Below are 14,060 nucleotides of genomic sequence, written 5' to 3' on the forward strand. Positions count from 1 at the left end.
TTTTACATTCTGCATCCAGTTTTTCCTGTACGTAGTTTAATTTGTCAACTAGTTAGGTAATTTTCACTCTTAATGTTACTAAGAAAGCCATTCACTAAAAAATGTAATGCCAGATATTTCGTTCAATATCTTCCTCCAATTCGAGTGATGCCAATATTAGTAGCGGAATGATTCAAGAAAGCAAGCTTACACAGCATCATCCAAAAAAAAAAAAGTTTCTCATTTCACCCATCCATTCGTTCAAATGGATGTCCCCTTCTCCCTTGAATTTATTTAAGCTATCAACTTCCACAATAACAGATGGAAGTTTGTTCCAGCAATCAACTACCCGCTGGCTAAAGGAACGTTTCCGCACATCTATTCAACAACTGTCTTTCCTCAATTTCAATTTATGCCTCCTCAGGTTTGTAATCTGAGCAAGAATCCCAATAGCACTGAGCCTGCTCAATCCATTCAAGGCCTTATTTATCGTCACCTCAATTAGATCGCCTCACAGGTGCCTAGTCTCCAGAAGCTGCAATTTTCAGAACAAGCCTTTCTTCGTAAGAGCACCCCTTTGTTCCCATCAGTCTTGTTGCCCTTCTCTGTACTGGTTCTAGCAAGTACAGATTCTTCCTAAAATAAGGCTTCTAGACCTATACGCAGTACTGAAGGTGTGGCCCTGACCATTGCCTTATACAAGGGGATAATATCATCTCCTTATCCCTGCATATGATTGACAAGACCATGACCTACTCGGGGAGCTTGTCTGCACTGCTCAGCAAACTTCATATTATTATCTTTATTTCTCCTAGGAGAGAATATCTGACTGCACAATTACCCCCAGGCCTCTTTCATTCTCCACCTCACTGAGTGGAACACTAGCACTTTACATTCAACTTTTCCAGATCCTGTTGCAGCAGCATCTGCGAACTTTGAAATTAAGCTTTATATCTTCATCAATATTATTGATAAATATACAAAACAATGGGCTGAACACCGAACCCTGGGGGACACCACTAATAACGTTAGTCCACGAAGAGCAGTATCTATTGATTACCACTATCTTCTCCCACTCAACCATCCTTTATCCATTGTAGCAATACCATTCTGCTCCAATTTGTACAGTAGTCTTCCATGTGCAACAGTTTCAAAAGCTTTCCTGAAATCCAAATATAGAATATAAAAATTATTTTTTTGCATCCAGTTCCTTTGTGACACTGTCATAGTATCCAATCAAATTGGTCAAACTTCCCCTTAACACCCCTGCCGTCTGAATTATTACTGCAGTTTTTTCTAGATGATTTGGCAATGCTTCTTTAACCAGTGACTTCATTATTTTCCCTGGAGCAGAAGTCAAACCTGCAGGTCTTAATTACCCGATCACCCTTTGACCCCCTTTGTACTTCTCGAATCCGTGGGGACTTCCGAGTCCAAGGATGCTCTCATTATTATGGCTAAGAGTTTGCTTACTTCCTTTGCCAGCTCTTTTAATATAACTGGATAGATCCCATTGAAAAAATAAAAATCCCAGGTGAGAGCGCAAATAATGGAGCTTGATTGACATTCTGCATCCAGTTTTTCCTGTAGTTTAGTTTGTCAACTAGTTCTGTAATTTTCACTCTATTTAACTGGTGGACCAATACCTTTGCATCACACAGTTTTGGAAACAGATTGTATATGCTTGAAGATGTCACATGGAGAATCAAACATTGTTTGACAACTCATCTTGATATGGCGTGGTAGAAGCAAGACTGTTCCTTGGAACCAAGAGTGTTTATACACTGTGCGCCAGGTGCACAACTTAACTCTAGCAGACCATTCCTTCTCTTGTAGTGCTGATTTACCATGGCGCCTCCGTAGCAAGGTGCAGCAGTGCGTAGCACACGCTTCTTGATTAGACCGGGGTTCGAACCCGTGCCCACCAAATACGGAGGGTGCGGAAAGGTCAGGGAATGACCACCGCATATCCCGGAGCAATATGGCCTTAGTTGCTAATGCTCCAAATAACTGATTTATCGCTACGCTATCCTAGGAAATCCTTGCAATCAGAGGAAGAACCACAGCATATGGAAGTGGCACATTCTATTTACGATAGTCACACTTTCTTCTCTAACACGCTTCATTTCCAGTCGTCTTTTAATACGAAAAAAAAAACAGGAATCTTCATTATGTATCTTCCCATTATGAAGCAACACTAATTTCAGACTTACTGATTTGAAAGTCTTCTTGACTGTTAGACAAATTTATTCATGAAGAGTCGAATCAAAACAATAGCACAGGGATTCTGAGTGTAATCTTGCAGCTGGAATCCAACGACGAATTGGATTCTTTTAAACGAAATGCCAAAATCTCTCTGCTGCGGATTTTATTGGACTCGAGGTCCAATAAATCAACCAATTTTTGCTGACTAATGAAAAGTGGAGCTTCTTTACTTCAAGCTTCCGAGATGTATATCCAGTTCATTGGATTCATCATTCAACTGAAGACTTCTTTGGAAGGTGAATTGGCCGATCTTCAGTGTATAATACACCGCATCAATAGAGATGGCATGTTGTAACGCACTACAGCTTTTCCATCCGAAAAACTGTAGCAAAATAAATACAAAGACTGATAAACCATCCCTCTAATGTTGACTTACAATTATCACAGTAGAAATTATGTACCCACAACTTCTCTTGATCACCGGAAGGTTTCAAAAATAGGTTTCATATGCACTGCAAAACTTGGGCACCAACGATGTTATGCATCACCTGCATCGGAACCTATATCCAAAAACATAGCATCCGTTGGTTACCACAGTAAAAAGAAATTAAGAGTACAGGATCAGGTGTAATTACCAATATACATGTATCACATATATATTGGTAATTACACGCACTTGCATAAGAAACACAAAAACGGACCTTCAATTCTTGCCAAAAGATGGACACTAGGTTAAAAAAAAAATGGTACCGTTGCTTTCAGCGCACAGTCTACCCCACCCATAAACTAACCACTGCACGTGACTAACCTCAGTAGTTCAATACGCTGAATTAGGAATGACGAATATTCCATTTGTTTCCTCAGTAAAACATTTAAAGTTGTTTCAACTGAAGCCCACAACAGTTGATCCCTAATAGTACCACAGATAAGATTAAGGAGAACAAGACTGAGTATGAAGAAAGCCCTCGTTAAGAGCAATCATTGAGGACAAGGAAGTTTTTCATGTATATGAATACAACGAAGAAGAAAACCAATCAGATCGGATCGCCATGTACTGGGTGTGGGAAAGCCTTTAAATAACCCAAATGATGAATTGAAAAGGTATTTTGTATCTGTCTTTACTGAAGAAGGCACCTTCATGCTGAGGAGATGCTGTGCGACTGAGATTAAACTATATGAAGTTAGACGATTGTTTACTAAAGAAAAAAAAAAAAAACTTTCCAACCTAACAAATCTTAGCGGCAATGATTAAGGGTATAGTTCAGGGACATTTAGATAGAAATGGCATTCTGAAGGACACACAAGCTTTTGTGATCTCACAGAAAGGCTTTATGTCCTTCATTTTGTCAAGGGAAAATCATATTTAGCTATCCTGGTAAGCTATGCACGGTAACTCATGAGCTGGATGGAAGGAACAATTCCGATAGTTTATTTGGATTTCCGCAAGGCATTTGACGCAGTCCCTCAGGAGAGGTAACCGTATAAGCTAGAATATGGGATTACTGGAAAGATTCTAGGATTAATTGTAGGGTGGCTGCAAAGCAGAAAGCTGTGATTATTGGATATTCTTCAGATTGTTGGGATCCCAAGGATCGGTTCTTGGACCACTGTTTTTGATTTTCATAACTACATCGACGAAGGGATAGAGCGCATGATTTCCAAATTCAGAATATTTAAAGATTGGGGGAGTCTAATGATCCGTGCCAAGCAGCACTTCAGGGATGCCGTGCGAGTCAGAAAATTAGCAGCTATTTTCATGAAGCAAAATGCAAGATCTTGTACTTGGGGAATAGAACACCAAATTAATTTACACATTTGGTGGGGGCTGAATTAAAAACAATTAGAGGAAGAAAAATTGAGTTACAATATGGGGAAATATGAAGTCTTTCAGTGCAAACAGGCAGCCAGGAAAGCCCATGGTGTCCTATCGATACCATGGGCTATCCTGGCACAATATCCTGTAGAAAAAAAAAAAATTCAATTCTATTGTATAAGGTACTGCAAAACCCCAATTGGAAAACTGTCCAAATATGGAGACAGTCATGTGTAAAAAATAAACATCCACCTTCTTGAAAGTATCCAAAGACGGGAAACTCGCATGGTGAGATAGATATCATTTAAGAAAATCAAAAACGGTGGTCCCAATACCGATCCCTGGAGAACCCCACTTCTTACATTAACCCAATCGGAGGAATAACCATTTACCACAACCCTCTGTCTCCTGCTATCCATCTAAGGATTTTCCCTGCGATTCCAACCTGTCCTAGCTTAAAGTAACAATTATAAATTAGACTTGGAATAAGATACAAGATTAATAACACTTACGAGCGATGTGGAACTTTCAGTGCCCATCTTAACATTAGGCAAAGATGGTTATTTAAAGAGAGCACGAGCCGATGCATTATTCAAATGAATAATTGCTCAGAAACGAGTGAATTACCCTAAAATTGAGAAGCTCATGACTGGATAACTGTATAATATCCATTTTCATCTATTCAAGTGCTAACATACTGAAGATCTTTCGCGTGATTTGTAACGCCCTCCCACCACACACCGACAGCCTTCAATATTTTAAGGTAAAGCATTAATTTTTGATAAAAACCTCTTAAATGCTAACACCCATTTTCTCTTCCTAAGTTCCAGGGTAAAGTACAGGAATTTTTACGAGTAAATACGATTGCGCTCAAAGTGGGCTAATTAACTATGAAAAGTTAATTAATTTACTCGTACAATTAAAACTTTACTTTCATTTCTGTGACTGGAAGGCAGTATACACCGCTACAAGGAAAATGTATGATTTTCAAAAACAAAATAATGAACTACACGAGAACACAAAGATCGCAGACCGGTATATTCAGTCAGCGTGTTCTGTGCTCTTAACTACGTGGACTGTGGCAAGAGAAGGAGTGAACCAGAACTGTCCGAGGTCAGACTTCCACATAGCGGAGGTGAAGTGTGCCAAGATAGACAGCGGGAAAAAACAAAGCTAAAAATTCGCGAAATATTATTGAATTCTGCATTCCAGACACGTTCACGGATTTGGTAGTCAGGTGTCCATGTCGACTACTCAGTGGGCGCAACTCATCCGTTCTGCTGATGGTCTATTCCCAGTGTCTAAGAGCACTGAAAGGAAAACCAGAGTAACTACAAAACTACCAAGGCATGGGATCGTTCAATGGCGATAAGGGGGGAGGGACTAAGAGGTAGGATTCCCCGCTATGGTTTCTGACCGACCTCACGTGTAGGTGGAAAATAATCGGCTAGTAAAAACCGAACTTTTCTTCAAACATTCATAATGGCAAGAGGAACCGATGGGGGGGGGGGAGGATTATACTTCATTTTGGATTGTCCCCCTGGAACAAGAGTTTCCTCTCGCTGATGAAGGAAGTCACGTTGTTTGGAATACTTAATACATTGTCTGAACAGTTAACAGAACTGTCAGTGTGTTTCTAATTCTAAAACTTAATTGTTTAGAATTACTGTCCTAAATTGACTGAAAAACTTTATCCACAGAAATCAAAAACCATTTTCAGACACATTTGTCTATGTTCTCGTGAACACTGATCCAAGATTGTTTATCATTGACCCCCAACGTGGGAAGTTCGACAGCAGAGTTCGGAATCGTTCTGTATAGGCGTCAGTACATTGTGGAACACCAGCAAATTTACAAATCAAAGTGGAATTATACAAGTCCGGACAACGTTGTATTAAGAGTATAATGGAACTGATTTTTAACTATCTTCTGTGTCCTTTGAAACATTTAATGGACGGCAGTTAGATGGACAAAAGGCTCTGTGGGAACTTTGACCATGCTGATGTTTGTACGGTTGGTCCACCTTCCCGTGGTTACGGACGCCAAATGACCAGAACAACGTAACACAACGCACACTACTCATACCCGGCCTTTTCTAGAGTTCTGTAACTGAACAGTGACACGAGACGAGGTCGAACCGAAGTTCTAGGTGCCGACCTCTCACAAATACATCAAATCTGAGAACAGAGGTATCCAAGACGTTAAAAGCTAAGGATGACAAACTGGACGCAGAGCTAACATATGCATAATTTCTTGTACAAATCCACCATTCACATCAGCTCCTCATTGAGGATCTGGAAACTCGACTGGCTTTCGCACAGGATTTTCCAACAGAATGAGAGCGGAGAATGCGTAGCCTTAAGAAATTCCAACAAACTCCAACTAGCAGCACAAAATAAGTACTGTATGGAAACCGAAATACGGATAAAGGAGAGATTAATATATTGGCAGAGAAGTAGTTTAAAAGCTCGCAAGATAAACATACGGATACTACTGCAAAAGAACCTAAATTTATTAATCACAGAAAGTGAAAAAAAAAAAGGTAGATATTGAAGTACAACAGGTATAATTTCACACAACTGCAGCTTTCTTTCTCTTCTCTAACTGGTGCTTAGCTAGCAATTGCTGTGCATTCACTACATGAATTGTTTTGATCAATGACCAAGTTAATCGCGTGCTGTGACGCCGACTGGTAAACCAACAGTTGAGGACAGTTCGGTAGGGTCACTTACTGATCGACAATCCAACAGGAACGTCGGCGCCCAAGAAGAGTAAAAATATTGATCATGGCGTTCACCCCAACTCTCCCCCATCCGAAGACAGCCCTATTATGACCAACTACCGGCATCAGTCATGTCGGGAAGCGCATGGCTTGCGGACAATGTGGTAGCCGAATCATACTGGCCACAGACAGACTCATGGCGTGCGCGCGCTACACTCGGCGACGATAATGACGTATGTTTTACTACCGGCGTCTTATGGAAAGAACAGACTGGATGGGGTACAGTCGCTAACTGCACCACTGCTGAAATCGTAGGAGGCAGTGGACGGATAACAAAAGCTTTCCATAGCCAACCATCCGCTCCACTGTCAGCTGTTAATGTCAAGCATGCAGCGCAAATAATTGGTATTAACACGAATTCAGATGGCAAATCTGCTTTAAAAAAAGTGCACAATTTTGTTTATCCAACTACAAAAACAAGCGAAGACATTCAGAGAACGAATTAGTCCTCTTAAGGTGGTGTGCTTCGCCTTAAATTCGTTTGCGAAAGAATGGGAAGAACTGTTTCTATTGTCCCATACTTCCTGGAACAAATCAGTTTGGCAGTGGGAAAAAAAATTTAACTTCAATTCAATAAATGCCCAATGAATGTGACCTACTTATGTCACTTTAATGCAATTCCTATGAATATCTTCGGATGTAGAAAGAAAAAAGCTGAAATGATAGTTCAAATTGTTTGATACGCTTTCCTGCCCCCAAGTTAGGGGCAGGATGGCCTTCGGTGTCACCTACAGGGGTTACATTTAATGTTGTTTTCGCCTCGCGACAGTTAAATAGAGCGTGCGAGACAAAAACCAGTCTTACAGCCTGGAACAGCGCGATTAAAAAGCCGATTCTGATTAGGGGGCTTGCTGAGCTCATTCCTCCCACTGTTCCCTCATCAGAGTCCGACAGGCGGATGTTCAATACACTACGTGCTAACTAGCATCTTTTCTTCCTCCAAATCCTTTCTACTTCACCGCATCGATACGCCATAAATAAATCTGTTTTTATTTCCTCACCAATTTGCTATTCTGATCGTTTCAGCCTTCTGTTGTTTTTTGCTGATTGAACTCCAATAAGTTAACTAGTTGGTTTCACACGCAACCTTTTCATCCTGTCTGGATTTTAATTGGACTGAAATATGTAAAATGGTAATGTTTTTATTACGCTTGGGGAAAGAGATTACAGGGTGCTTTTGATGGGTTAAATGACGCATAACTGTAGAATATTAAAATACATCACGAATCTATAAAAAATGGTTATTTTTCCTCAATCTACCTCTTCACATTTAGTTATTGAAATGCATGGTTGATCAACACTATTTATGGAAAGATGCCTCTATAAAATTCAACCGTAAGAATCTTCCAAGCAGTTAAGGAAAGTAGGGATCTTAAAAGAATTTAGTTTTGAATCGAACAGGTTTTCTAGACGGAAAAGTGACCCCTCCCCCCAATAAAGCTTTTTCCCCAGTCTTTTTTCAATTTCTCGTAATATTGGCGAAGTATTGTACATTGGTAAGTCCCAACTAACAATACCAGATTCATTATTACCAATTTCGGGTAGAGTCTCTGCTACGAGAAGTACGTGTATTGAACTGAAGTATTCAACTTTATGTTTTGCAACTGACAGTTCGTGTTCGGTTGCTCAAATTCTCAAAGACGCCCACTGAGAAGTGGGAATTCAAAGCTGATATAAAAAAAAACTGGGTTATAATGTCGCGTCTGTCCCCAAACACAAAAGAAAATCTCCGACGAACTTCAAGTCGCTGCTTTGGCGCACCAACTCAAACCAGCTGAATGTAGGGTGTACCTCCTTTCTCCGAGAGGTATTGTTATGCCTTATTATGGAGACACGAAAATAAAACATCCGTTTCTTCTTCCGACTTCCGCGTCTTTTGCTCTAAGAAAAAGGCAAATAACTACCACCCTTTCTGGCATTGTGTAGACCACATGAAAATTACGAGTCTCGTAACGGTTGTTGACAAAGATATCTTAATGGGGTGTATCTAAGTGAGGGTTACGTTTTTTTTTCCTTTTAGGGTGGCAATAATCGTATTTCACCAGTGTTGAGGTACTACCGAAAGTTGATATTAAAGGCTGTTTCAGATATAACTCGAGGGTTACTTAGGGTAACAGAATATTGCAGTAACGAAGCAGAAATATTTCTACGTGATGAAATTTTACGGTTGCCTACCCTTAAATATTAAGTGATTCATCGGATGTGTCATGCCTTTCACAGGGTGGAACAAATTGAAATTTAGCGCACGGATTTAAGAAGTCGCGTCCAGTAGTCTAGCACATGCGTAATTTGGTCCTGGAAAGAGAATAGTCTTCTTCAGGGCTCGAATTAGACCCGTTCGTCATTGTTCTGTTATCCTGAATGGTGTTGGTATTGTGAAAGATTTAAAAGGATTCTGGCCTGATCATTGAACAGTCTTCATTTTAAAAATTATCGAACGCCTACTGGAGGTGGAAAATCTGATTGGTGTTTTATCATCTGCATCTAGGACACTGCAGCCATAGATGTCCGATTTATACCATTTATTTCAAGGAGAAAATAGCGTACTTAAACAGAGCATTTTCTGTTCCGCGTGGGTCAAATATAAGCTTAATTCCTATTATTTTGTAGTGTATTCTGCGTCCTATTTCGCAAGAAACTCTCATAAATCATTACGACTACAACAGATAATTCACTGTGCCTTTTGTTTAAAAGTTAGACTCTCCTTTCAAAATCTGCCACCACCCAGGATTAGGGCACAAGGCAAAGTTGTCCCAGACTACTACTTAAAGCCGAACCTCTCGAGTAGAGCATTTTAGTGCCCCAAAAAACGGAACCGTGTCACACGGAAATTCAACCAAATACTTGTAACCTCATGTCCGGTAGTTGGGGGTTCTTAGGTCGTTAATCATAAGATCGTACGCTATTCAGCAAACTCTGAAAAAGGCCTCTGTTTTAAGAAATTCAAAGATTACGGTCTAAAGAACACTTTGGTTGTTAAAGATCATGTTCGTGCTATTTCCCATGGGCACTATTAACACTATTTAATAGCTTTGCTGTAAACAAAATATGTCAGCGCAGTGAATATTTACTCAAAGGTTTTATTACCATAGACAGCCATTTTCTCAAGAGTGAATATTTGCATGTTTGAAGTACTTTGTCTACCACATGAAACGTTGGCATGCGCAGTTCCATATATAGCACTTTGTCCAACGCGGATTTTCCTGTAGGAAGGGAGGCTATCAATTGTTGAATAGAGGACAGTAAGAACTAGCAATAGGACAGTGTCGATGCGGCAGGTCACAGTTCAACCTTGGTTGTTTTAGTCGGAACGCTTTTGTTTCGACTACAAATGCCATCTTTTGGACACTACATACAAATCCTTTTTTACAAATTGGCTTTAATAAACAATGTCTTTCAAGGTAGCAAGACAGTGATCGTTACCTTATAAAAAGGTGGGTATTGTTTCTGGTCGCGCCTGGATGGTGCTATGGCTTCACTTCCTGTTGTGACATTCTTTTGGTACTTGGCAAAGGAGGCATTCGTTTTGTACACAATTTTATGATGGCGACAGATCAAGGTCTGTGTGCACATGACATCCTTTTTAATGAGTCAGTTCCCACCTAGACAAGGCGAGATTGTGTGGAGAGTGGGTGTTTGTTTATATAGTTTTCCTTTTTTCCTTTCCCCCCCGCAGGGCCAACCGAGTTTTAGAGCCCCGTTTCTTTTGGAGACAACGCCATCTGTTGGTGGAAACAAACATTTGGAAACTAAAGTTCACCGAGATTCCATCTTCCAAGACTTAATAATCTTAGGTTTTTAAATCGATAAATATTTTGAAGTACAACTTGTAACTATGGGGGGTGGATGAAGGAAGGGTCATGAAAACACGGAACACGAGAAATAGGGTCGCATTATAACAGCAGAAGACTGCCGGTTGTTTGCATAGCCCATAATCTGGGAGTGTTGAAGCTCACGGGATAGACAAAGTGGATAAGAATAATGAAATTCCTGAAGAGATTCTTAAATACTCCACCAGAAGGCGTTACGGTAAACAGCTGCACGTTGCGGTAATTATATTTTCAGGAAGGTGAACTCTAAATGAAGTGGCCTTTGGTGTTGTAAAGAAACAATAAGGAACTAGAGCCGAGTATCCGCTATTATGTTGGAGTTTAATCTGAGTTTTGTAAGCAGGATGACCTGCTGTACTCTGAATTTGCCCGGTGGTTTTTAGGATACAGAAGAGGTGTTTAGGCTCGAAGATTCACTGGAGAGTATCCTCAATGAACTGCAGGTTTAATTAAGGAAAACAATGTTTATTTGGATAGAAATGAGTCTAGCATCACACTGTTGGTCATTTGGAAAATTACCCACATCAGGTTTTTTTGTTGACCACATTTAAAAGTTTGATCAGCTGACTACTTTCAAGAGACGCCTTACGGAAATTTGCACGCGATTAAAAGAAAGAAAAAAGTTTAGTTGCGTTTTCGATATCACGAATGACTTTAATCAATCATCTAGGCCAGCAGACTTTATCTAATGTTTGTTTTAGTGTGCAGACATCTTTGAACACCATCCAAAACATGAGAACAATAACCTTTGAGATTACCAATCGAAATTAAACAGGCCAAAATTATCACTACCGTCCAGTGCAGGGTAGTTTCCTGTTTTTATCGAAGCTGTTGACCTACTCTTTGACTTCGCACGGATATTCGCTTCGTTGATCTATTCTGAATAGAAGCAATGGAGACGTTCCGCTTTTGTGAGTGTCAGTCGGTGGGCAACTCCCAGTCAAGTGGGGGAATTGTTTTTAACATTGATTCATGACAGGGGAAATATTTGTAATTGTGGATTTCCGATTTTGTTACCTGATGAAGGCTGGGTAAAAGCTCGAAGTTCTCAGCTTAAGAGGTACTCCAATTATTCAGTTTATTTATCACATTTAAATTAAACCATTGAATTCTTTCGCTTTATGACCTTACTTTATAAAGGAGGATGCAACGGAAGCTGCTGTAGATCATTTGTGGTTAGTGTTGCATTTGTGAAGGTTTACATCTTTGACGTGCTGGATATAAAGTTAAAATTCTCTTATCTCTGGGGGGGACTCTTGAATCTTAGCAATCTGACTGCAACTTACGTCTTTTGCAGAGCGCTTGCAGGTCAACCGATGTTATCTTGCAAAGAATAACGACTTCCTCCCTCCCATAAAACTGGTTTGAATGTTGCGCCCTCTTTTAATAAGTTAAGTATATGTCGAATCTGCTCAAAAGACGAATTAAATGGGTCAATCATTCGGAAGTTTTAGGATATTAGGAATTTAGTTTCCAAAAAGGTCATTATCCAGAACTGTCTTACACGCTAGTTGGCCAGGATTATGGAGACCACTTCCCGGTAGTCCAATAACTCAATTTCGACTAGGTTTGATCGCAGTACCCGAATTACAGCCATTACATGCTCCATCCTACCTTCTGCATTTCTTTGATAATGGATCTTGCCTGTACCATCTAATGATCCAATCCACAACATCAAGTTAGTAGGCACTTGATCTGGGAAGAACTGTTTGAAGAATGCTGTCAGTGGAAACGTCGGGCCTACGCAGGTAGCATGTTGAAAAAAGCTGTGGTCGACATACAAGTATTCAGTAATTGAGAAAAATCGGTGTAAACTGAAGGATTAACGTCTTTCAGTTTAAACCGAGACTGAAAAATTAACATCTTAACTGATAGATGTATCAAATCATGTACAGAATAAGTATCCATAAACTAGTTTAGGGTACGATCATCAGCAAAACTGTGCAGAGAGTTGCACAACCCATACAAGATCATTGATACACAAAGGGAAAAAACAATAACAGAAAGAACTGAACAATAAGACTACTTGAGAAGTTTAAGAAGCTGACCATTAGACATTTATGTACTCAGAGGGGAAGGCGGCTAGCTAGCCAATTAAAGTTGATTTCAATCCTGAAACTCTCGTACAAAAGAACATAGGAGCTTGTGGACCTTTGACAAACTTGATAAAACATTGTCCAAAATTTAAAGAACTGCTAACTCTTCATTCGCGATAAACAAATGAAATTACCATTCTATTCAATTCATATTGGAGCTCATTGATCAGGAGGCATAAGCCGCCGTAGCAGAATGGGAAACAGCCAGCGAGGGTACAGCAGTACGAGCGTTTGAGTTATCGTGATTCTAGCTTATGCGATCACAAAATGCAGTGATGTTCCTGTAATCTATCTTATGATAGACGATATTTTAACAGAATTTATTTTGAAACTAAGTTACAGCTTAAGCAGAGGGTAGTATCAGTATTTAAGTGCCTAAATTCCCTCACACAAAGGGAATTCGGAATGGTTCTTTTCCCCCACTCTTGCGTGCAGAAACTTGCTCTTCTGCCAAGTAGTGCCTAACTGGTGCAATTATGGGCACGTTTTCACACAGCAGAATCATTTGCAAATAGAGAAGGATGCGACAACCAAGGAACCTTGCTTTGGACGAAGGGACAATTCATACAAGATCACAGAAAGGACTTAATGGTGTAACTCCATATACGTACTTAGTCGGGTCACCTTCCCGATAGTGGTCGATAGTAGAAATACCTCCAACTTTAGGAAGGGGTCATTTGCAGAACCCAAAAGATTTTAATTTGAGCAACTAGTTGCCATTCGTTTGGGAACTAATAACGATGAGCCAGGCAGCTTTTAGGGAAGCTTGGCGGTAAAAGAAAGCAAATATTCAACCAAATACCAGAAAGATACGTTTTTTTTATTGTGTATTCAAGGATCATTAGCAGTAGACGGCATTACGCTCTAATATGCCATCTGAAGTGGAAGATTCAAGAAAGACCAGATTATGGCGAAGAGTATAATCAAGATGCATTGAAGATTGTTCAAGTTAGAGATAAAATGGACATTGAATTGATAGCAAATTGATTGAATTGAATGGACAAAGAAAGATGTCATCAATTCTGACTGCTTCCCTGGAATACATGGCTGGGTAGTTTTAGGTCCGACTTCAGAAAGAATCTAAATAAAGGCAGTAAGTTAATTACCGCCCTCCAATTAATTCGATCTCATCAACCCACCTTTACATCACATATGAGCACGTGATCCGTTATCATAAAGTTCGGCAAGTTAATTCCAAATTCACTCCTGAAATGCGTGTTTGTGGACAAAATATTCGGAGAGAGGAAATGAACTGTCTTACCGAAATTGAGGGACACTTTAGGACCCTTTCCTCGTTTTGACATTGATTTAATATACTGTAAATATCAGTTTACAAATATAAAGCCGAACACCTA

This window comes from Mastigoproctus giganteus, chromosome 11 (genome assembly GCF_048544385.1).
Source record: "Mastigoproctus giganteus isolate SK-2022 chromosome 11, ASM4854438v1, whole genome shotgun sequence".
In the NCBI taxonomy this organism is placed as follows: Eukaryota; Metazoa; Arthropoda; class Arachnida; order Uropygi; family Thelyphonidae; genus Mastigoproctus; species Mastigoproctus giganteus.